This window comes from Sus scrofa, unplaced genomic scaffold (assembly GCF_000003025.6).
Source record: "Sus scrofa isolate TJ Tabasco breed Duroc unplaced genomic scaffold, Sscrofa11.1 Contig1914, whole genome shotgun sequence".
NCBI classification, from domain to species: Eukaryota; Metazoa; Chordata; class Mammalia; order Artiodactyla; family Suidae; genus Sus; species Sus scrofa.
This window is the reverse complement of record NW_018084979.1, coordinates 43,129-68,526: the sequence shown is the minus strand read 5'-3', so window position 1 is coordinate 68,526 and position 25,398 is coordinate 43,129. Positions and strand designations below refer to the sequence as shown.

At 53.7% G+C, this 25,398-nt stretch overlaps 3 non-coding genes across 3 annotated transcripts; all 3 read right to left on the bottom strand.

Annotated features, from left to right (window-relative positions):
- Window positions 1–18,421: 18,421 nt before the first annotated feature.
- MIR381 (microRNA 381) lies at window positions 18,422–18,503 on the bottom strand. Its single transcript, NR_049175.1, has one exon. It is a non-coding gene; the product is annotated as a microRNA 381 (primary transcript).
- Window positions 18,504–22,116: 3,613 nt separating this feature from the next.
- Window positions 22,117–22,196, bottom strand: MIR376A (microRNA 376a). Its single transcript, NR_049173.1, has one exon. It is a non-coding gene; the product is annotated as a microRNA 376a (primary transcript).
- A 1,018-nt stretch (window positions 22,197–23,214) lies between these two features.
- On the bottom strand, window positions 23,215–23,292 carry MIR376C (microRNA 376c). Its single transcript, NR_049176.1, has one exon. It is a non-coding gene; the product is annotated as a microRNA 376c (primary transcript).
- Window positions 23,293–25,398: the final 2,106 nt, after the last annotated feature.

Genomic DNA, 25,398 nt, shown 5'->3' with positions numbered 1-25,398 from the left:
TGAGTCACAGAGACGAAACCCTGAGGGGCCCACCCTTCCTCCCCGGATCCCAGAGGGGGGACTCCGGCCCGCCCCCACCCCCCCAGGCACAGGGCCTCCCTCCGGAAGATGATGCCTTTGGAGGGAGCTCAGTGAGGTGCTGTGCGTGTACATGACACCGACGCCCACAGCTGCGCTCTCCGAGGTCCCACCAACACTGCCTCTGGCCCCGTCTGGGCGTCGCCACCCCAGCATCTTCCAAAAGGTGATTTAACACAAGGAGGCTGCAAAACTGCTCCGTTTGATCAGCCTCATAAACCCAGCAAGTGAAACACCAAAAATAAAGGGCGGGGGGAGAGGAAGAAAAAAGCCAAGGAAATGCCAGTGACCGCTTCCAAAAAAGACAAAGCAGCTCTGCCATCACAACCCCAGCCTTTCTCAGAGTTGAACATCCCCCCCTAGAGTGGACTGGCCAGTGAGCGTTGGGGAGCAGATGACATATGCCAGAAGCAGAGGCCGGATTCTGTGCCCACCACCCATTTTGGGAACTTTGGAGTGGGACCGACAGCAGAATCCTTTCCCCGACATTGGCCTGAGTTCAGAAAGCCCAGTGGGTATTGCTCCAACTGGAGCAAGAGGCCAGCCACCTAACCAGCGTCTGTCCTAAAGAGAAAACACGTATGGGCAGCTTCGCTTCGGGAATCACCGGTACTGACCTGCAATGCTGAGACGCTTTCCCAGAGCTGGCATCGCCTCCCGGCAGTGCTCCTGAGAACGGGCTGGACAGTGACAGCCAGATGGATGACATATATCATCAGAACATTCAGGGCATGTCCCCACGCACCTACCCTGGAGAGAGCTTCAGCTGCTGGCCACCTCCTAAGAGTGGCGTGGCTTCTGGAAGTTCTCCAAGGTGGGAACTGTTCTGCAAAGAGATCCCCCATGCAGTGTTGGTCATACATGAAGCATGGCAGGCACTGGGGTTGATCCCAGGCTCACCGACTCCAGGACTCTACCTTCCAAACCAGGCTCAGCCTCTGTGACCACGTGACATTCAGCCCCAACAAGGACTGTGTCCCTGGGGCCAGCCTGGAGCCCTGAGAAGCACCAACACTGGGATCCTAGGATGGATTGCAGCTGGGAACGTCCCAGCCTTCCTATGTATTCAGCAGTCGTACTAGAGACAGCTGTCCTGAAGGACCGGACGGACCCCACTGACCTAGGAACTTGTGCCTCACTTCTGGAGTCAGGTCATCCAGAACCCCAAAGGGGATGGAGAGAGACCAGGAGGGAGCAGACGGGTGACGCACACCGCCAAGATGGCACGCGCTCTGGTGATGACATGCACCCACTTTATTACCAGCATGTCACCCCTGAAGTCAGCACATCCATCTGGAAAACTCTCTGGGAAGATCTGGGAAAGGAGGGAAAGGTCAGCTGCATAGAGGCTGCTGTGCTCTGACCCCGTCTTCCTAACGACCCCATCGGCTCCCGTCCAAACCCACACGAATTTAATCATGTTAATGAGAGAGGTATCAACATTGATTTTCATAAAAATGTGTGTTTCAGAGTGAATTCCATTAAACCAATCCAATTCCCTGTTTAGTTTTCCTGGCTGCGCCGTTGAGCTGTTTTCATTTCTTTTATTTCCCTTGTTATTTTCCCCAAATCATTTTCATTAGGATCAATTCTTTTCCATTTAAAAATTTGAATGAAGATTTGATTTCCTCAACGCGCTTCTGTCTACATCAAACCGCACAGTCTAGAGCGGCTGCCACTGTCAATTTCATCGTGTGGCCGCCATGTCTACGGTGTTCTATATCCCCAGGTCAAATGGGGCAGCTGACGTGTTGTCAAGAAAATTGGATGCGTCTGCCAATTTGTAGTCAATTGAACATGTACTGCTCTGTGCCATTTCGGTTGTTTTTAGTTTTATTTTGCGTTGATTATTTTTTATCACTCTTATTTAATACAAATGGGATGAGAGGCGGACAGCCTCCATTCATTTCCTAGCCCATGAGAAAACTGAGAACGTTCTTTGGCAGCGGGAGGGAAACACAGAGAGAGGGAGAAACAAGGAGAGAATGAGAAGCTGCAGCCTTTAAAATCGCCAATTCCCTACTTATCCTCAAGGTCAAAGTACCTTCAAGGTAAAAGTGATGGAGGCAGAGTGTCTGCGGGATCAACGGTCAATGAAAAGGTGATTAAAGAGGGTCCATGGTAAGAACTGAGGCAGATTCAGCACCGACACCCTCCTTCAGGGGGCCAGGTGACCCACATCACACATGGAGCTTGGGTTCTCTGGTCAGCATCCATCCTTGTCCACTGGAGAGGTGCAGACACCCACAGCTACACCGTCCGCTCTTGGTCATGGGAGAGGCGTAGGCCCTGAGCTTGCCGCTGGGTCCCAGAAGCCATCCCAGGCAGGATTTGATACTCAAACAAAAGTTGCCTTTGTGTGATTCAACGTAAATAAAGCGAATTCACCAAGGGCAACCTCTGCTCAAGGATCAAACGTCAGCAGGGCAAGAACACCAACAAAACACCTCTTCGGCAAGGCGGCACTGCCTCCAGGGTCTAGCTGCACATGTGCCCCCTGGGGCGGAGGGTGGGGGGCTTACACCAATTCCTCTGTCTTTGGAGAGGCTGGCACTGTATTCAGGGAGCCTCTGGTATGTGACCAAAACACGTTCTTGTTTTGTTTTGTTTTTTTCTGAAGTGAGGGAGGGTATCAGGCACCAGCTTGCATGGCACAGGGCCTCCGCCAGTCCCCTGTGCTGGCTGAAGCCAGGTGAGAGTGGCCAATGGGGCCAGGAGCACACACAAAGTCAGGCCCAGGCCTGGGGCAGCACGTGGTCCTGTACCCTGGAGGGGTGCAGACGGCGAGGTCCTATCCCAAGGTGGGTGTCTCCTCTGGGGAGTCCCTGAGCTAGGAGTTAACACAGAGAAGGGAGCGGCCCTTTAACATTCTCTGTAAGTGCCGTGCGGGGTCCACCCAGCCCCAAGCCTGCGGGATCCCTGACCTGAAGACCAGCGACTCCTCCTCCAAGGTGAGCAGGACGGCGAGGGCGAGCAGATGGCATCACAGGGAGGGCACAGGTGTGGACCATCCTTCATTCACCTCCTTCCAGGAGGTCTCAAAGAGGGCACTGAATAAAGAAAATATGTCACCAGCCACAAATTCGTTCAGCATCACATCCGCTGTGCATAGCTGGGGCACAGCAGTAGGAAAACAAAGACTCTGCCCCCAGGGAGCTCACAGTCTAGTGGGTGGGAGAACGAGACAGGAAGACCTATGATGGAATAACGACGTTACCACATCAACAGTTGTTAAAAGAGCCGATGGATGCTTTTCAACTTCGCTATGTGCCAGACACGCTCTACACACTTGGCATGTGATCGTGTGTTTATACCTCCCCTAGGAGTAGGCATTAACCCCATTTTAAAGATGAATAAACTAAAGCACAGAGAGGTGGCAGATGAAGTAGCCTTCCCAAGGTCACACCGCTGGCCAACATAAGGTAATAATCAGTGCTGCTACTGATCCTTATCTGGCACCAGGAATAAATGAATCAAGCCATGGAAACACGTCTTCAGGTACCGTCAATTCTCTCTACAGAGGAAACCCTCCCAACTCCCATTGTTGGCCTTCATTCCCAGAGGTCACTCTGAGGATGAGGATACTTGAGGGGGTAGTAACACGTTGCACAAATAAAGCATGTGCCTTTCATTCAGCCAGGCTGTTGGGAGGACAGAGACGTCCCTTTCCCTACACGGCGCCGCGTGTCCAAGATTATTTCATACCTAAAAAAGAGGCTCCCCATACATGCTTTATTCACCAGCGAGTCTTCAAGGAAGGGAGGAAGACCGTGGTGTCACCTACAAAGTCAGCATCATCCCTGGGAATTCTGGGCCGAGTGGCATGAATTCTGGGTCACACGTCAGGCACTTATCATGGGGTGAATCATCTGTTTCCTTACCCTGGGTAGGCGCCGGCTGAAATTTCCCCTTGTGAAGTTTTCCCAAGAAGAATTTGGTACTGAAAGGAGATTGGCCATGTAATACTCATCATAAATAAAATGAACACACCATGGACAACCTCCATTCAAGTACCCAACTAGGGTGCTGGCTTCTGGCATGTCCCAAACATCAGGCCTAAGGACGGATGGGATGCTGAGTGTGAAGATGCTGGCAACACACATTGGCAATGAAACAAGCATGGACTCCCGTGTCCCTTCCTTGTAAGTAGCCCCCTTTCTGGGAAGCCATTCAGGAGGGACACACTGCAACGAAGAGGAGCAGAGCATCACGTTATACACAAAGCGAGGGCCACAAGGATGACTTCCTGTTAAGCAGGAAGTGGATCTACAGTGAAAGTACCACCTCTTCAGGAAAGCTGGCATCAGGGACAAGGGGTACCCCTAGACATGCGCGACACACAGAGGTGAGCAAACACAGGTGACACATACATGAAGAGACGTGCACACACTCAGCTCAACTATCTATCCAGATGTGCAGACACCAACTCTAGTTTCTGGGTGACTTAGGGCCAGATTTGATACCTAAAAAAAGGTCAACCATGTATGATTCGTCAAAAAAAATAAAGCGAATGCACCATGGAAGACCTCTCTTCAAGTACCACCAAGTAGCTCTGGTAAGAAAAACCCCACCTCTCCCTTCATGTTGGCACCACCTCCAAGCATCTTCCCATGGACGGTCACACACCAAGGGGGAGGACTGGGTCACACAGCATCAGGAAACTGTGCGCTCTGCCATCCACCTGTGGTCAACAGTCCCTCCATTTACCCTGCAGGAGCTGACCCCAAGGTCCCGCCCTGAAGTGGTACTCTGCCTCTTAAAGCGGAATTTGGTACTGAAAAATAGGTGAGCCGTGAATGGCTCTTCACCAATAAAGTGAGAGCTACACAGATAACCTATCTTCAAGTCACACAGATTAGCACTGACCAGGTGCCAGTGCCTCGTCTCCAAAGCTGGCCTTCTTCAGGAAGTCCCTCTAAAGACAGAGTGAACACTGATTGTTAGCACACTGATAGAGCAGCATGAATGAAACACACCCTCTAAGTTCAACCAGCCCATCCTAGACCCTGAAGTAGCTCAGACATGCACACCTTTGCCTGCCTGGCAAAGGATATCTAAGAAGCACTTCCAAGGCATTGCAGGTGGAGAGGTCAAGTTCATAAACATTCATTATTTATCACAGCAGGGACCATTTCCTCATTTTGTATTTACATCAGTGATCCTTTCCTCACCTATGTCTTGTGTCCAGGAAGCTCCCCAAAGCTGGAGTTTATTCCAGAGAAGTTGAATTTGCCATACTGCTCTTAAAGAACATGACAGCATGGTACACAAACTTTATGATACTAAGGTATGGCACTGACCTCGGAATTGTGGCCTCATCTCCAAAGGTAGGCAGAACTTCCGAGGAATCTTCCTAAGGATAAATGGCATACTTAGGGTTAAGAGGCCAGCAGACATATGACAAAAAAAAAAAATCTCTATTGCTAAAAATAAATTCACGTACCTGGCCAATGGTACTGACTCCACATCTGTCCCAGAAAGTGGCACTGCAGAGAGGGACCCTGCTGTGGTGGAAGATGATATTGAGAAGGGTGGAAGCTGGGTATAATTCGTGTTACACAGACAAATGCAGACTGTGAATGACAACAGAAAGTCCTCCAGAGAAAGATGGCAGTGTGGGGCCAGATCAGAGATTTTTTTTTCCTTCTCTAGTATCTAATGAAATAAACAACAAATGACCATTTAGCCTGAGGCAAAGCCAACACATAGAAAAGTATTCATAGAAATAATAGAAGAAAACATCCTTGAAATGAAGGTACAACTAACTTGACTCATCAAGCAGGGATAATATGATTCAGAAAAAAAATGACGAAGGAAAATTGTGACTGAGTCAGATCTTGGGGAAGATTAGAACCTTCTCCTTCACAGAGAAACGATGGCTGAAATGCAACCACAGCTGCAGTCAATTGATAAATAAATGCATAGCTGAAAGGAATGAAAGGGGAGCCCTTGGCTGCCAATGAAGAGAGAATTTAATTCACAGCAACAAGTGTGCAACCTGCCACCAAGGGATCTAAGGGATGCTGCACTAGAGGCTTAGAGGGTCCGTAGTCCTCACGTCCAAGCAGGAACAGAACATGTGACATTGGGCCCAAGAGGGGTGGCAACTGGCGTGGAAAGGAGAGCCAGAAAACTCTATACTGGTCCAGAGAGAAGACAAGAGAGGTTGTTTCTGCCAATACTATGGGTAGAATGAGTTCCTCTGAGAGAAACCAAGCTCCAGGACAAAGATGTGGTGAGGATTTATACCACCCATAAGGTATGGGACTCCTTAGGCCAACAGAGGAGTAGAAGAATTGGTCTCTGACTGGTGAGAGTCTGATGCCATACGGAACCAAATGCAGAACCATAATGTTGCAAAAGGTACAACAAAACACACTCTAATCGCCACTGATGAGAACCACACAATGAAAAGTTGCACAACCCATGAAGGAAAGTGCTATCATGAGTCAAGAGACTGAAATAAGGGTCGATCTTATATGCCTGGAACTGAGAGAAATTAATAGTAAGTATTGTTAAAGCAACTAAAGGGATTTAAAAGAATTAGACATCATAGGGTCAAATAGTGTGAAAAAATAGGTATATGAGTAAAAGTGTAAGAGCAATGGTCAGACATTCTCAGAGATAAAAGACCTCCCAGACTATAGTGCCCCAAAGTCTTTCCAACAAAGTAGATGAAGGTCCACCAGAAAATACAGTCCAGCTAAGGAAGGGGTATGTGGAGAAAAAGCTAGTGACATACGAAATGCAGAAGACAATGGAGCAGCATCTACAAAGTCCTAGGGGAAAAAAGTAGGCTGAGAATGTTATACCTAGCTAAGTTGTACCTTGTGTATTTAAGCAAGAAGAGGATATAGTTATAGTTCCATGTGCCAGGACTGAGCAGTGTCTATGAACCATTCTTGAAGAAACAGTTATAAAATCCATTGTGAGATATGAATGAAAATGAAAAATTCAGGAATAGAGAAAGTTTACTTTAGGGAAAAAACCCACTAGTGAGCAGTAATGAATATAAATATAGAACTACCATTAAACATCCATAAGAATGTGGTTATAGAACAAAAAGCAAATATTTATAATATTATATTGTGCAGTATAGCAAAAAAAAAAGAGCAGGAGGTGGAGCTGATTTCCTTATCTTTCAGAACCTGAAGTGAAATTAAAATAGTTAAAATACACAATAACTGCTTCATGTTTGCACAATAATTTTTCTTAATTTTATAAGGATCTTTTAGGAAATAGTATTTCTTACTATAGAGCAAGAAACATCAGTTCTTCTGATCTTTTTCAGTTTATTTTTATCTTAAATTCAAGTAAAATTAGAGTTTACATTTTTTTTAAAAAAGACTAGATACAGTGTGATCCTGTGTTTGTAAAATATTTGTCTCTCACTTTGTCTGTCTACTTTTCTATCTGGATATATGATCAGACAGGTATTTGGAAATTTCTAAAACCCTGATGATTATTTCTGGGTGATCAGAGACTGGGTAATTGTCTCCCTCTTGATTTGCATTTTCCCGTGTTGCTCAATTTTTTATTATGTATCATTTTTATAAAGACGGCCCAAAATAAAATCATCATTCTTTTTTAAAAGGAAAACAAGGAATTGAAAATAGGACTGCCCTCTGTCCTCAAATTTGGTATGACTTCCAGGTCAAAAGATGTGGTGAATCACCCATTCACTTAGCCCAGAAAAAGTGCTAAAACTGGCACCCCCTCCTGACTTAGCCAACACGTCTAAGAAGTCCTTCCTCTAAGACAATACTGAAATATTTAGTGAGGTTTTTTTTTTTTTTTAAGAAAAAAGCACCCCCCAAACCCCTGCAAAGCATCACAGACACTCCTATCTCCCCAATAACTCGGGTCTTAAACTTAAATCATAAGTTTCTTCCCCCAAACTGTCAAGGTCTTCCATGAATAGACTGAGTGAGGATGAAGGCACTAGTGACACCTATCTGGTAGTTCCAGGGCCAACCACACATTCAAGTACATCGGCCTGGAACCAACGTGAGCGTATCTTCCCCCAAATTTCCATCAGCTCCAAGAAGATGCCAGATGAGATGTGATACCGAAAAGAGATCGACCGTGTATTGGGCATCATTAAATAATGCGAACTCACCACGGACAACCTCCCTCCAAGTACCATGAGGTGGCCTGGCTTGTGGCCCTGCATCCACAGTCTTGGGAGTGGCCTCTTAGGATGGATGGGATGCTGTGGGTGAGTGGACCAACCAGATCAATCCCAAAGTCAAACCCATGCTCCCTGGTTCACCAACCCAGGATTAATGTGGACAGGAATACCACTTCCCGTACTTGGCTGGCCATGCAAGCAATGCAAAGAAGTCAGCCACAGGTGAGTCATTGGAAACGAAGCAAAGAGCTCTTGAAAGACCACACATTTGCAAGAACAGGTAAGCCCCTGCCTCCTTGGTAGACCTGGGCTCATCTTAGAGGAGGTCCCTGGAGGAGGTGATGCTGGGGGTTGGCAAACCAGGGGCACAAGGGTCCCATCTCCCGTCCCTCCTATATCCCAGGAGCTGAATGATCAAAGATGCTTCCAGATGACCCTTTGAGGATGGGTTCCATAGTGGAAAAAGTGAGCCCTGTGCACTTTAGTGTTAATTTTTTTTAAGTTAGGGCACTCCAACAGCCTCGCTAGTTTGTCTTCAAGTTGGCAACTGCCTTAGTGTCAGCTTGGACACGGGGGTTAGTAACATGCATCCTCAGGGAAAGCACGCGTTGTGGGCTCGGCCATCCAGGCACCCACCTTGGAAGCAGCGCTGGCTCAGGAAGCCCTCCGAGGCAGAATCTGACACTAAAAGAGAGGAGAGCCGTGTATGACTCGCTTTGATGAATCGAATTCATCACGGCCAGCCTCTCTTCAAGTACCATACGTGAATGCGTGAGAAATCCATCGCCTGTCCCGCCAAGGCAGCCACCCTGTAAGGAAGGGGTGGAACAATCTTGGGTAGTGGGCCGAGTGACATACGAGCACATGGATTGCATGCTCACCCGAGACGCACTTACCCTAAGTGGTCCTCCTGGGCGAGAAGGGCTGCCGTCCCGTGGCCGTCATCATGTAAGCACCTCGCGGTGGTCCCTGGGCTCCTGGGATGGATCAGCACGGAGAACCATGGCCGCTTGCCGAGGTGGGCCTCGCCTCCATGGGCCCCCCTGTGGAGAGATGGGATGCTAGGGGTTAGAGGATCGGGGTCTTCTCTACCACCTAAGCCTGTACTCTGTCAACAGTCACGCACCCTGGAGAGGAGCTGGCCGGAGCTTCAGGTCCCTCACTGGAAGGCACCGTCGTGTCCCAGGAGTGCACCAGAGGCAGTGAGAGTGATCACGGGTCCACCAGGGCTGACTCATCGCCATTTAAGTCTACACGCCCTCCCGACCAGGGTGGTCCGAGTCCACGGAGCGGCCGCCATCACAAGTCCTTGGCTGCTCCCCAGAGTTGGCAGGGCTCCTCCGAGTCTTCCGGGGAGGGGACTTCTTGGGAAGTGGGCCGAGTGACATACGAGCACATGGACTGCATGTTCCATGGGCTGGTGGGTGGGGCTGGTGCTGAGGGTTGGTGACTAGGGGGCCCAGAGGGTGAACCAAGTGCGTACCCTCTGGTCAACCAGTCACAGCCTGGACAGCGCTGTTACCAGCGTCCCTTCTGGCAGTTGGCCTTGGGTCCAGGAAGCCTCTCTTCAAAGTCTTGTAAGGTGACACTGGGACAGGACCACAGACGTTCCCCTGGAGTTGGCATGGCCCATGGGAAGGCCTCCTACAGACGGAGGATGCTCAGGTTAGTGGGCCAGATGACTTACAGCCAGGTCAAGCACGTGGCCCTGGTGGCTATCCAGTCCCTTCTTCTTGAGCACATGAAGACTTCGTCCCCGAGGCTGCCATTGGGTCCAGGGGGTCCTTAGAGGTAGTATTTGGTACTGAAAAAAGTGTTGTCCGTGAATGATTCGTCATAAGTAAAGCGAATCCACCACGAACAACTTCTCTTCAAGTACCACAGAAAAGCAGAGACAAGACAGACAAGGGGTCCTTTCCAGTTCTCCAAGGGGGGCGGCCTCCAGTCACTGTCCTGTGGGCAGATTGGACACTGAGCGTTAGAGAGACAGATGGCGGGTGGCCGGAGAACACACCGGAATAGGCAGGGGTGCGGCCACTCACCTCCTCCGGGGTGGCGCTGACACTGCCCCTTCCCTGGAGTGGCAACTGCATTCCTGAGTCCTCGGGGACAGGTGCAGGGATGAGAAGAGTAGGGTCACTTGCCGTGCTTCCTGAGGCAAACTCGTCTTCCGTCAGGAACTTTCCATGTGTGTGTGGACCTGGGGGTTGCTGAGTGGGGACTTCCGACTTCTCAACAGAGCACACTCGGTTCTCCATCAAGCACATCGAGGTGAGCTGCTTTGTGCCCTGTGCGATCTACCACACCAGGGCCACTCCGGAAAGAGCCCGTGGCCACCGGGGGCAGCTCCTGGAGAGTCTGCCCAGCCCGGGCCCCAGGGCACCCTCAGGAGGATCTGAGGGGGGCTCACCAAGCCCTTCATGATCCTGGGAGACCCCCCTCGCCCTTCCCATGCCCTCCATTCCACCAGCCAGCTCAGCCCGTGCGCCACTCAGGAAAGTACTTCCAAGAAGGAGGACGTCAATGGCCACTCACCCGCCTTGTCCCCAACCACCTCAGACCAGTGCGGCCAGGTTTATTTCCCGAAGTCAATTCTGAAAGAACCCAAACTTCATGCCCACAGTCACTGGACCAGCTTGGATCTGGCAGTGCTGATAATGGCACCTTCTTCCAAAGCTGCTGCCTACCACTGACTCACTTCAGGACCCTGACTCAGCAGTTATCACACCTGTCCAGCCTCTGGTTGACCACCAGCCCCACCTTCTCTGGTTCATCAAAGCCATCCCTGGATCTGCTGGCTTGACCCTTAGGGCCTCCCGTGTTCTCTGTGTCTCCCTCCTCCACGGAGGCTCCCATCTCAACCAGCTCCCTGCTGCAGCTACACAGTAGCTGCCCCCATGGGCTCTCTACTGCCTCCCTTGTGGTCAGAGTGACCACTTCAACATACACCATGCCTCCCGTCCTGCTGAGAACCTGCCCAGAGCTTCCATCACACTCAGAACAAAACCCCAATGCGCCCCCGCCTCTGAGGCTGCCTGTCTCACCCCATACCTCGGTCCAGCCCCACAGACCTTCTGAATTTTTCTCAAAGAGGCCAGAGGACTTCTGTGTGCCTCACCCTCCTTCTGAAATGCTTTGACCCCGAGATCTCCATCTGACCCACCCCCACTTTGTTCCCATCTCCCCTCCCAGGAGAGAGCTTTCGAGACCCTGTATTTAAGACCAGGGTCCTCATTGCTTGTGCCTCTTTCTTGAACTTTCGCTGCTTTCCTTTTCTTCTTAAAACTTAACAGTGGACAAAATTTATGTTTCATGGTTTGGTGTCATTGTCCATGTCTCCCAACCAAGTTGTCAAATTCACATGAATAAGGACTTTATCTTGTTCACTACCCTTGGTTTAGGGGAAACAACTGAGGTCTAGGGTCATATAGAAGGTAGTTCGCACTCAGTCGTTATTTGTGGAATGACTGAATCGTTCCTCACTGATGGATCAATTTAAGGATAATTCATTAGCATCATGGTGATGCTAACAATGAGAATCTGATGGTGCATAGCAAGAGCCCTAGTGAAAAAGCATCATGGCCAAAGCAGATATCCCTTCCCCAAAGCAGTTATCAAATGCTTTTGGTCTTTTGGGGCGGGGGGGGGGGTTGAGTGAAGCAGGTGAGGTCTGTTGGAGACAAAGATTCGACTCCACTCAACGCACTCTGCATGCACACGGGAAAGAGGCGATGCTAATGTGTCTCCCTGAGGTTGGCACGGCTTCCAGAAAGCCTTCCTGGGCAAGAGTAGACAACCACAGTCTTTCATGGAGCCAATACCAGAAGGATGACCAATTGGATGTCAGACAATATTACCACCGCATCCCCACATTAGCATGGCCTTCAGGGGTTCACTTTACAAAAGGTCCGGGGTTCACTTGAACCAAGTGGCAGAAGTTCTATGCGAATGCGATGCTCAGTGGTCAGACTCTTCAGGATGGGTTGGTGCAGATACCAACCTCCCTTCCAGAAGCTCACAGCCCTCCTAGGCAGCCACCTTCAACAGGGATTAGATTCTAGTCTCGGGTGCAAAGAGCGACCTGCGTCATAAAGGACACGTGTGCGCGGTGATCCTCCATCCAGAACACAGCTTGGATGGGTATGAAAACCAAGACCTCCCTGAAGGTGGAACGCTACCCGAGAAGCTCTCCAAAGCAGTATTTGGTACTGAAAAACTGGATGTCCCTGTATGATTCGTCACAGATACAGCGAACACAGCAGGGCTAGCCACTCTTCAAGTACCAAAGGCTAAAGGCTGATGAACCTTGTCCTCCCCAGGGTTGGCCTTGCCTCCAGCTAGTCCTCCTAAGGGTGAATTGGGGTCTGAGGGTTAGGAGGATTGGGTGCTGCCCATGGGAAGTGAAGCCCCCAGCCAACCATGCAAGTGAATGCTCTCTAGCTAACCATGCATTCCTGTCCCCTGGGAAGGGGCTGAGGCCAAGAGCTTTTCCCAGGAAGCTGCCCAGGCAAGATCAATACTTAGAAACACAAACCTTCCCTTACAGGACTCAGCATAAATAGAGCCAACCCGGCGAGAAGAAGGTCTTTCCAAGGGCTGGGTATTAGCACAGAGAAGGAGTCACCGCCTCTTCTCCCGGAGTCTGTTCTGAGAAGGTACTGGATAGGTAGGGACTGTGGATCAGTTGACATACATCATTGAGAAAATGTATGTTCTCTGATCAACCATCCACTCCCCTATCATGGACCACGCCCTGCCCTCAGGTTGGAGACCTGTTGGAGCACACCTCCAGGTGGGGAGCTTGTCCTGAAAAATAGAAGCTCCCAGGTGATTAGCCACACGCCCAAGGACACCCCAACAGTCAACGCCACTGCCACTCAGTCCCGGAGGCTAAGCACTCAAGGCCTTGCGGCGACAGCTGGGGACTAGGTGGCTTCATCCTCATCTAGCCCAGGGCCTGAGATGGGTGATTCTTTCCAGTACTGGGGGAGGCAGTTCCTTCCCGAAGGTAGAATCACACAGGCAGGATGAAGACGACACTGCATTTCTAATGGAACAACATGGTGGAGCCACCCCGCCGTGGACACCACCTGTTCAGGTGTGGAAGAGGAGCTGCATCCCCCCCACTCCTGAAGGTAGATTGGATGCTGAGGGTCAGGGGTCACATGAGTCCTCCCTAGACTGCGGGTTGGCGTGGACAGCAATAACCTTTCCCTGGAAGAGAGGCACCTTCTAGGAGGTGCTCGGAGGTGAGGTGGGGTACCCAGGGCTGAAGAAGCCGTCATGCGGCCATTAACACGACACTCCCAGACCAAACTCTGACTCTGAGGGGGGGGGGGTGGACCTGAGCATTGAACCTGCCGGGCCCCCAACATCCTCAACGGATAACTGTGTTCTGAGGGCCCAGGACCCTGCACCCCATACCTGGTGGGCATGCTGCCACAGCTCCCCTTCCTGAAGGTGGGCCATCAGTCCTCCACGGTACCAGAACATCCACCCATCGCCAAGGCTGGGGTCACTTCCGGGGCATCCCCTGCAGATAGAAGGCGTTCTCTGGGTTAGTGGATTGGGGACACGTCCATCCATCCAAGGCAGGCCCCGGGGTCAACTCCGTAGTCACATACCTTACGGGGAGGTGGACAGTTCTCTTACTGTGAAGCTGGCATCCCCAGCGGGCATCCGTCCTGAACGGAGGCCGTGAAAGGATGCCATGGTGCCAGCCGCCATGAACCCAACAAAGCCACGCAGGTGGGAGCAGCAGAGCTTTGCAGTGGCCATGGCCTGTCAATATAATCGGGGTCTTGGAGGTGGCGGGGACTCTATCCTCCACCCAACTTGAGGTCTGGGTCAGCCTCCCAGCCCTGTAAGTGGAGGGGGTCGGGAATCCTGACGCCGGTGTTCCCCCCACTGGGAGCATGCCTGCGTGCAGCCCTGGGAGACAGAGCTCTAGAGGCGAAGGGCTGTCCAGTGTGTGGGCCTCCTCCAAGTCGGTCTCGTCAAGCAGAAGGACAGAAACGCCACCGGCTCTGTGGCAGGGCCACGTGACATCTACCTGGAGAGGAAGTAGACACGGGGTCAGCGACCTCAGAGAGGGACAGGAAGGCAGAGCCAAAGTCGCCTGCCTCTCACACACCTGGGGAGGTGGACGATGGGTGGCCCTGCGTCCAAGGAGCATCCTGTGTGGCACATGACCTTGAAATCAGGGTGTCCTCAGCGGAGTCTTCGTGAAGCAAATAACCTTTCCTCTAGTGTCCCAATGGAGGGGACACCACATCCTCTCCCTTGGGGCCCATGTGGCCTCCAGGAAGCCACCCTGCAAAGGACGGGGCCTGCAGGGTCAGTGTCGAGGAGAGCTGTAGTCTGGGGCGGGGGGAGGCTCACCGGTCAGACACCCACTGACCAGCCTAGCAGGGCCGGGGACTCAGAGGTCCCATCTCCGGAGCAGGACCTGCATCAACCCTCACCCCAAGGCAGGTGGGACTCGCAGGGGCGTGCCGTCCCATGTATCATGAAACACATCAAGTTCACTGCAAAACCACTGCACAGCAACCCCAGGCTCCTCCCCGCCAGCCTCCCTTCCAGGAAGCACGCCCTCCACAGCTCAGGCCGGGCCCCGGGCTCACAGCTCACACCAGGCACACGCTCTCACGTCTCCCGTGCGGGCTGGCCTCCGAGGCAGAGTTTGATATTCAAAAAGAGGTTAACCATGTATTATTCATGATGAATGAAGCGAACATAACACGGATAACCTCTCCTCAAATATCCCTGAGTAGCTCCGAAATGAAAACCATGGCCTCTTCCCCACCACCGTCTTTGCCTCTGGAAGACGCTTGGCAGGACGAGCTGAGTCCCCAGGGGCGGGCAGCGTGGCGCTCACGTCCTGTAAAGAAAGCCCCGTGCTGGCATCCATTGTCCCCTCCCACACCGTGCTTGGTCCCAGGGCCCGGACGTGGCTCTGACACCCAAGTCCAAGCCCCAAGACCGGAACCATGGAACTTTCTGGAAGTCAGAAAGACTTCCAAAGTAGGTTCAATCCTAAAACGAAGCACCCCCCCCCCCGTGCCCCATGCCTCCCCCAGGACATCCTGAGAGGTGGGCTCTGAGGACAAGAAGAAGCCAGCCCATGAAGGCACGTCACAGATGAGCAAAGCCATCACGGTGATACCTTTTCTGACAAAAACGGAGCACATCCTGGATCCCCACGCGAGATGCTCCCTGAAAGACGGCCTCGGTTCCAGGAACGCTGCTTCCGACGGACTGGAGTTGGGGGCAGCAGAACGGGACAGGTGCAGTCACCGAGGCGGCTGCTGACCCAGCGCCTGACGAGGTCCGACACTGGTGGCCTCTCCCCAGCGCGGGTCTTCTATCCGGAAAGGCCTCCGAGGTAGGACGCGGTTCTGGGGAAGGACGATCTCGTGACATGTGCACCTCAGAGAGCCCGTGGCGGGCAACCGCTGGTCACAAACCCAAGAGTGGGTTGACTGGGGACGTGCGGCCAGGGCGAGTGGCGTGTGCAAAAAGGCGGGGGGCAGGGGGCACCCGTGACAGAGACGGCAGATCAGCTCCGGCCCCCAATGGTTCTGAGCGTCGTCCACCGACCAGAAGCACTAGCATCACTTGGGAACTTGCTAAAAATGCAGAATCTTGGTCCCTGAATCAGAATCTGCCTTTTAACAAGATCCCTAGGTGATGAAAATCGTAGGGCCATGTGAAAGCTTGAGACACAGTGCTCGAGCTGACAACACAGACACGCCCACCCACCCACACAGACACACCCCCCCGACACACACACACATACGCACGCACGCACGCACGCCCACACCCCAGAGGTGCCGTTGACCACACGGTCTTATTCCCAGGGCCTGTGTTCCATGTGCGTGTCTCTAGGGTGCAGTGGACCCCCAAAATGGCACACGGCCGTGTCACGTCCTTCAAGAATAAAAGGAACATTCCACAGGCAGCTCCTTAGAAGGGCCAAATGGTAGTGGCGGCAGGAAATGGACTGCGTTTTCCTTAATTTTGCATCTCAAGATGTCCTCCACGCTCAGAATTTATGGCCAAGATGCAGGGATGCCCAGAGGCCCTCGGCCCCCTTCTAGCTGCCTCGAGAGAGACTCGACACCTGCGTCTCTTCCAGAAATTCCTCATGGCTGAGACTTAATAACAAGAAGAGAAAGACAGATGAATCATTATCAACCGCTTCCAAAGGACCCTGAGCACCTGAAATGTGGCTCCACCCCAGAGCTGGAGTTAGTTCAAGGGTGTCCTGCTGCTGGCCTGCGTTCCACGGTCACTGCATGAGCTACTCTAGATGGTCAGCAAGGCCATGCTCCCTGGCGAGGCAGGGGCCCACGTCCTCTCGGTGAAGTCAGCACTGTGCTTGAGCCAACGTCTGAGGCAAACACGGACACTAAGACAGCGGTGGTCCGGTGTCATTCACCCCTAGGGACAGAGGCCACGCCGTGGACCGCCATTCTTTAAGCACCAAAGAACTGCACCATCCAGCGAGCTTGGCATCTTCTCTGAAGTCAGCATCCCTTCCAGAAAGTTCTTCTCGGGTGGTGGACAAGGAGGGTTAGCGGGTCAGCCACAGGCTTCGGCGTCCGTCACCCATCCTCAGGCTTGGGGTGGGGCGCTGGCATCGATGGCCTGACCCTAGAGGCGGCTTTGTGTCCCAGCAGCGCCTTCAAGAAGAAGGATTGATGAGCCTTGAACGCAGGGTCACGCATAACGTGTGCCCATGACCAATGCAGGTCTGTGGCAGCCCGGGGAGCCCACCGGCCCCTTGTCAGGCATGGCCCCGCCATGAAGGTTAGAGCACCAGCACCCTAGCAGAAGTCACTGCAAGCTCTCCGGGCCCCCAGCCAGGCAGGAACCCGGGGAGGGGTGGCCACATGCGTCTCTTTCCAGAACTGGTCATGGGGTCCAGGACGTCCGCCGAGGCAGGATTTGATACTCAAAAAGAAATTGTCCTTGTATGATTCATCACAAATAAAGCGAACACACCAAGGATAATTTCTCCTCAAGTATGAAACAGCAACGGGGGCAGGAAGACCGGCACCTCCGGGTCTTTGGTTGGACAGGGACCGCAACTCAGCAAACCCAGGCGCGCCCACACGTGTGCACACACCAGACGCACACACACACGCACACCGCGTGCACCACGGGCCACGTCTCACTGAGCGCCAGGGAGGCCGCCCAGAGCTGCTTCTGGCTCTGCTCAGTGACCTCAACCTGTGTCCTGCAAGAGGGTGGATGGCGGGCAAGCCAGTTATCCCAAGGCTGTCCCCCCCCTTACCCGGAGCAAACACTCTCTGTGGCACCGCTGTCACAGGCCCACTGCTCCCACTGAACCTGGCCTTGTCTTCTGAAAGCATCACAGGAAGGGCTGAGCTGCACACCTGGAGCCTTGGCCCCCCCAAGGCGCGAACCCTGGGTTTGCGAATCCACTCACGTACCTGAGGGAGGGTCTGAGGTCCGCATCTCGACGTGGCTCCAAAACCCCAAGAAGGGGCTTTGAATACCACCACTATTAGCAAGAGTTTCCTAGCGCACTGCGTCCCGGCTACCACTCTGCTCTAAGCTGCGGACAAGTCTGAACTCATTCCGCCCCCAGCAGCCCTCTGATTCTCACTCCACGCGAGGGGTGGCAGGCACACAGCGCGATGAAATCCGGGTCCCGGGTCCCAAGGTTAGTAAGTGTCAGAGACAGGATCCAAACACGGGCAACCGGACCCTGCGGTCTGCGCTCTTGATACTGAAAAAGTGGATGACCCTGTACGATTCGACATGAGTAAAACGAACAGGACAGGGATAACCACTCTCCAAGTACCAAAGGTTAGCACGGGAAAGAGAGCCACTGCCTCCAGGGGGCCTGGCACGTCTTCACGGCGCAGTCCTGGGGACAAATTAGACGCGGAGGGTTAGTGGCTCCCTCGACGGGGGCCCAGCAGAAGCGTGCAGTGACGACGGCAGCGCCACCCCCCCGACGCTGACCTGACCACACGCAGAGCGCATGCCTCCTGACCCTCCCACGCAGACCCGGACGGGGTGATGTTCCCCAGGCCACCGCCTTCACTAAAGCCAGCCGCGTGCCCAAGAAGTCCCCTCCGCAAAGCGGGGCCCCGGAAGCGGTACGCCACACACCAGCGGACACACACGGTCATGCGCACACGTACCAAATCCCTCGCTGAGTGAGGACTGGGTCTGAGGTTTGATACTCACAGAGAGCTTGTCCTTGTATATTCCACCTCAAAACCCGAATATACAAAGGGCAACCTCGCTTTAAGTACCAAACAATAGCGCTGGGCAGGTCCATCGCTCCGGTTCCCAGAGCTGGCCTCCTCTCCCGGCATCCTCCTAGGGAGGGGGTGGGGGATGCAGGATCCGCAGCCCAGAGGGCAGACACCGCCTGTCCGGTGTGTGCCCACTGCCCTGCTCGCCATCCCGCTGAGCCCAGGTGGGGGCAGAAGCCAGTGCTCCTGCACTGAAACCAGCATCATTTCCAGGAATCGCTCCAAATCAGGACGTGTTCCTTCCTGAAAAGGAGCTCAAACTCATGGCCCTCGAGGGCATGCCCGGAGCTCAGCTGGCTTCTCCGTTCCAGCAGAACACCTCTGGCGGTGCAACCAGCATGGACGCCCCCTCCAGGAGGGTCTCCTGATCGTGCCCCGAGGGCAAGGGGATGGGGCAAATTTACATTCCAAATAAAGCAAAGGCCCAGTGGCCACCATCATACCTCCCACAGAGACGTGGACAGCAACGTCCTCCCCAGGACCAGCCTCCTCCTCGCTCCCCACCCCCACCCCCGGAAGCTGGCATCACGCCCAAGAAGCCATGCTGGGAAAGAGTTGACACTGAAAAGGAGTCGCACCTCCACGTACCACGGAGAAACGGAGGCAGCAGAGCACGGCCGGTTCCCCACGGAGAAGCCCCTAGAGAAGGAGCGGAAACTGAAGGCTACGGCAGAGCAGGAGACCTGACTCACCCCCAGGTGACATGCTCACCTCTCGCAGACGACACTGGCTCTCCTCGATGGGGCTGCAACCGGCCTGTGCCAAACGGAGGCTCGCCCAGCCCAAGAAATGTCTCCTCCAACACGGAATCAGAGCCCTCTTCCGGCCGTCGTCCTGGAGATGAACGGGATGCAGGAAGGTCAGAGGACACACACCGAGACAGAAGCCCCTCCCTCTGACCTTCCAGCACCCACGTACCTGGCCCAGGGCGACTGCTCCTGCCGCTCTTCCCCTAGAGCTGTGCGATCCGTCGAGGACACGGTCTCCAGGCAGGACTGGAAGCATAAATCACAGACAGAAAGCGTGCTTACGGGTGCAGCTCAGGGTCTTGAGCAGGAGAGGGTCCTCGCAAACACAAAGGAGGAGCATTGACCTGCAAATCTCAGCCTCTTCCCCAGAGTGGGTGCCACCTCCAGGAAGCCCTCCAGGATGGACTCACAGGGACTGGTTGATCCAGCTTGGAACCATCATAAATAACGCCAGAGCCCTGTGGTCCACTGTTCCCTATGCATTACCCTTTGAAAGCGTCTAACCTCAAGGTCTTGCTCCTGAGTTTGAACTGGGACCGGGAAGCCTCCTGGCTGTGCCTTGGCAGTGGCAAAGGGCAGGGCCACATACCAATCATCTTTTAAAAAGCACACCCCCCTTCAGCTCAGTGCAGATAAACAGACAGCATGCACAGAAGGCTGCCCTGTCCCACGCCAGCAAGGCATGGCCTCGGGGCAGTTCAGAGGACGTCACCGCGGAAGGCCACATTCAGGCCTGGGAAACAGAGACATACCTGGGAAGGGCTGGCAAGAGGTCTCTGTCCTGAAGGTGGAGCTGGGTCCAAGCGCCTTCCCGGTCAGAGTTTGATACGCAAGTAAGAGTCTCCCTCTGTATATTCGCCATGAAGAAAGGGAACCTGCAAAGGGTATCCTCTCTTCAAGTACCCAAGAGCACCCTCCACGCACGGTTCCAGAGGAACCTCGTCTCCTGCAGGGTCCGAGACCAAGGGGGCGGGGCTGGGACAAGCCTGACCCTGCACACGGAGTCCCCGCCCTGGGGGGGCTGTACTTGCCAGCAACACTCCAAGATGCGGTGGTCCCCCAAAGCCAGGCGGGGTCTCATGCCTCAGCCACACGTAAACGTCAGATGGCCATAACATTCCTTCAGGGCGGCAAGGCCACCCTCTGCCCAAAGCTGTTCCCTCCAGGAAGCCCTCCTGGTGACACACGGGCTGGAAGACACAATAGTGCGTGTCATCACAGGAAAAAGGCAAAGAGAGGCGCAGTACCCGCTGGGCTCTGCCCCGGCTCGTGCACACATCACGCAGCAGCGTTAAGACAAGCATCCCATCTCCTGAACTTGGCTCTGTGTTCAGAAAGCCACTGAAGTATGACTCAAAAGCACGCGTCCAGGGCAATAGTCACCAAAGGAAAATGGAATCCCAAGGGCCAACTCTCCCTAATGAAATAGAGCATACCCTCAGCGACCCCAGGGGCCTCCTGAGGCAACTGGCAATGCTGCCCAGAGGGCCCTATGGCTGAAGAGAGCACACGGTCCTAGGGCAGGTGCTATAAAACATGGCACCCTGACTCTGGACTGGCAGCGACATCCATCCCTTTCCCTTGGGGGATGCTCTAAGGCCCAGAGGTCAGCCCAAGGCTGACCCGCGTAGGGCGGGTGGGTAGACCAGATGCCCGAAGGTGAACCGAGACACTGTTGCCCCTTCTCTCTCACCTCTGACCCTGCGGTCCCTTCTCAGGGTCCAGCTTATGTCTGGGAAGACTGGCCAGAGGAGCAGCTCATGGCCGCTCCGTCATTGCCCACCAAGGAAGGCACCACCTCCCAACAGACCAGCCACTCTGAAAAGAAAACCTGCATCCTCACCAAAGCCATCCTCCCTTCAAGAAAGTTCTCTGGAGGATGCAGGGGGTGAGGAGGGCAAGAGGCCATGTCATCAACAGCAAGGGAGAGGCCTACACCCTGTGGTCAACCGAGGGTGTGCGACCCTGTGACCGTCCTGGCCCCTGATGCTCCCTGAAGTCACTCTCTCTTCTGAGACACCCTCCCACGCAGGATTTCCTCTTTGTTTTGTTTCTGTTTTTGTTTTGTCTTTGTTTGCCTTTTCTTGGGCCGCTCCCGCGGCATACGGAGGTTCCCAGGCTAGGGGTCCAATCGGAGCTGCAGCCACCGGCCTACGCCAGAGCCACAGCAACGCGGGATCCGAGCCGCATCTGCGACCTACACCACAGCTCACGGCAGCACCGGGTCCTTAACCCACTGAGCAAGGGCAGGGATCGAACCCGCAACCTCATGGTTCCTGGTCGGATTCGTGAACCACTGCGCCACGACGGGAACTACGGATTTCCTCTTTGGAGGGAGCTTGCCCTTGCATATTCATTACAAATTCTGCAAAGGCAGGAAAGATAATCTCTCTCCAAGTAGCAAACACCATTGGAAAGCCACTCTCACTGTGACAGAGGTGGCCTCAGCTCCAGGAATGAGCCTAAGATAAACCGATCAGATGTGCAGGGTTAGTGGGTGGGCAGCGCATTGCTGCAGGCGGAGTTTGCACTCGTGGGTCATCCGCTGCATCTCTTCCTTCTGCATCCCTGGGATTCCCCCACCTGCGCCCCTTCCTAAAGTCAGCTGCCCACCCTGGTATTCCCCCAGATGACTGTAGAAGAGGGGGTCCTGGCAAATGCACCACAAGGACGATGAACAGACAGAGCACACGATTTATGCAAGGTCAGCAAAGTCAACCTGAGAGGCTGGCCTCGCAAGAACACACGGGAGACGGAAGGTAAGTCAGCCAGACGGTGCACCTCGGGCAAAGCCCGGGATGTCCCTGCACCACGTCTTCTTTGATGGTGACGTCTCTTCCTTGGAGGGTTCCAAGCAGCATTTGATACTGAAAACGTGGATTTTCCTCTATGATTAATAATAAATAATGTACTCATAGAAGGAGAATCTACCTTTTAAATACCAAAGAAGGATTCTGTCCAGGCGAATGTGAACCTGTTCTTGAGTCATCAGGAATGGACTTCACAGCGGGGGCCAAGCCTCCGATGGACGGGCAGACGACAGACCACCACAGAATCTTTACCGAGAGGGCTGCCGGCCAGAAACAGCTCTCACGTGTGGATGATGCCCAGGCTGGTCCTTTTAGACGTGCTGTGCTGTTTGCCTGTATCTTCCCATGTGCCCGGGCCCAGGGCGCCAGGACAGGGGCTAGCCTTATAGTCTCTTCCAGAAATAGTTCCAAAGCAGCATTTGATACTGAAAACATGGATTTTCCTCTATGATTATCTATGAATCACGTAAACATAGAAGGAATATCCACCTTTTAAATACCAAAGAAAGATGGAGTTCTGGAAAGGGCCACACATGGACAATTCACCAGAAAGGGATGCAAGACAGCACAGCCAGCTGCGTCTGGGCCCGTGGTGCTCAGCCCACGGCCTCCTTGGTGGGTCGGCTCTTTCGTGAGAGGGAGCTTCGAAAGGCCATGGTCAGCAGACATATGGCATGAACAGAGCACGTGTTCTGCAGCCACCACCTCTCCCCTCGCCCCGGGGGATGGGCGGCCCGGCCGCACGCCCCGACCACCCTACCTGCCCCCAAAATGTTTCCATGGCAGCATTTGATACTGAAAATGTGGATTTTCCTCTATGATTAACCATCCAACACGTAATCATAGAAGGAAAATCTACCTTTTAAATACCAAAGAAGACAAACCCTGGGAAGGACCAACTTAGGCGCAGACTGCGCAAAATGAGTGATGCCGCACAGCAAAGACCGCTCAGGTGCCCCGGAGAAGCCGTGACCGCAGCCTCTTCCCCGAGCCGGCAGCGGGGCGGGAGGGTCTCCCCACAGACACATGGCAGGGACGGGTCTCCTGTGCCGGGTCCACCGTCTTGCACTTACCCTGGAGGGGCTTAGCCCCCCCACCTGGCTTCCCTGACGGTGGTGGTTTCCGTCCAGGTATGTTTCCAAGCAGCATTTGATACTGAAAACGTGGAATTTCCTCTATGTTTAACCACAAATAACATAAACATAGAAGGAATATCCACCTTTTAAATACCAAAGAAGGACTGAGTCCCAGGAAGCATGAACCTGAGCATAATCCATCAAAAATAAAGGTAACAGGGGACAGGCACGCTGGGCACAGGCCTCCAGGGGTGGCAGCCGAGACCCTGGGGAGAGGACAGTTGTCTGGCTGGCCCATCACTAAAGGGAGAAAGGGGCTGGGGTCCAGCTTCCTCTTGGTCCCTCCTTGTGCGTGGAGGGGGCGTCAACCTGTCCCTCTCTTCCCCAAAGGGGATTCTGTGTGCAGAAATGTTTTAGGGGCACCTTTGGATACTGAAAATGTGGATCTTCCTCTATGATCAACCATAAATCCTGCAAACATAGCAGGAACATCCACCTTTTCTTTTTCTTTCTTTCTTTTTTTTTTTTTCTTTTGAGGGCGGCACCTGTGGCATATGGAGGTTCCCAGGCTGGGGGCTGAATTGGAGCTACAGCCGCCGGCCCACACCACAGCCACAGCAACGCCAGATCTGAGCTGCATCTGTGACCTACACCGCAGCTCATGGCCATGCTGGATCCTTAACCCACTGAGCGAGGCCAGGGATCGAACCCTCAGAGATGCTCGTCGGGTTCTTCACCCCCTGAGCCACAGCGGGAACGCCAGAACAGCCACCTTTTGAATATCAACAATTGAGCAGGCAGAACACGATTCTTCAGGAATAAGAGCAACTGAAGGCAGGGGGGGGCCTTTCTAGGTTCCGTAAAAGCACTGCGACATCAGACCCTGGCCTCTTCGGGTCCAGATAACGGGCCTGATTCAGGGGCACACAGCTCGGGGTCTGTCCTGAGGTCACGCCCCTGCTGAGGGGAGCCCCAAAGTCTGCTCCCCCATGGGGATTTCATGGCCAGGAGTATTTCCAAAGCAGAGGCTCCTTCATTCTGGAAAAGTGGAGGTACTTCACAATTTCCTCATCAATAAAGCAAGTTCAGTAGGAATCACCGTTCTTTAAATTCCAAAAATATCAGACAGAAAGAGAAAAGCCCTATGCCATTCCTAAAGTCACGGTCGACTCCACGGAGCCTTTCCGAGGCACCTGATGACACAGGGCATAGAAAAGCGTGCAGGAGAGTCTAGCCTCCTTTCACCTACAGTGGAGGGATGAGGACGGCAAAGGTCCTTCCAGAAAGTGAGGCTTATGTTTGGAAGGTCCCAACAGGCAGGAGGAGGGAAGCCAGCGGGACCGGCTGCTGGGGGGCACTAGACAGAGAGACCACGCGTGGCGCCTCTTCAAACACAACCAAAAGGCAGCCACACATGCTGTTCACCAGCCACCCTCTCCACTCAAGCAGAAAAATCCCTTTTCAGGTGGATTGGGGGATGCAGGGACTTACCAAAACAATGCTATGCCCTCCTGCAAGGCTGCCATCACACCCAGGAGGTCCTCCTGCACAGAGCGGGTACTGAGGACAAACGGGACGGGTGCTGTGCTTCAGAAACAAGGCGCGCCCTCCGCGGCCCCTCGTTCTGTGTTCCACGACGTCCCGCCAGCACCAGTCTTGCTTTTCTAAAGTTGGAATCAGTTCAGAAAAGCCTTGTCCTGGAAGAGCAGTGCCTGTCACAAGGGTGGGGTCGGACACTCCTTCTAGAAATGAAGGGACCCCGAGGGGAGTGGACCGGGTCCGCCCCACCAGCCACAGAGCCAGCCCCTCCCTGGCAGCCTGGTTCACCGAGGAAGCAATCCTGAGTCCCAAGCCTCCCCCCGCCCCACCCCCGCCAGCACCCTTGGTCATAAAGAAAGCAAACACACGCGGCCCAGTGTTTGTCACACATCGTCGGGACCAATGCCAATCCCTGCTCCCTCGCCCCTCCCCCCGCGGGTGCTTCCTCTGTGAAGCCTTGTCCAGCATACATGGGGTTGGGGGATCAGAGGGTCTAAGTCTGCCTCAACGGGTTCCTGGACCCAGGAGTGGTTCTTGCAAGCCTGGCCCTGAGGTCGTGCCATCAAGGAGTCATTCCCAGCAGGGTTGTAATTAAAAGGCCAGGCAAGGGAATTCCCATTGTGGCTCAGGGGTAACGAACCCAACTAGTATCCATGAGGAGGCAGGTTCAGTCTCTGGCCCTGCTCAGTGGGTTAAGGATCTGGCATTGCTGTGGCTGTG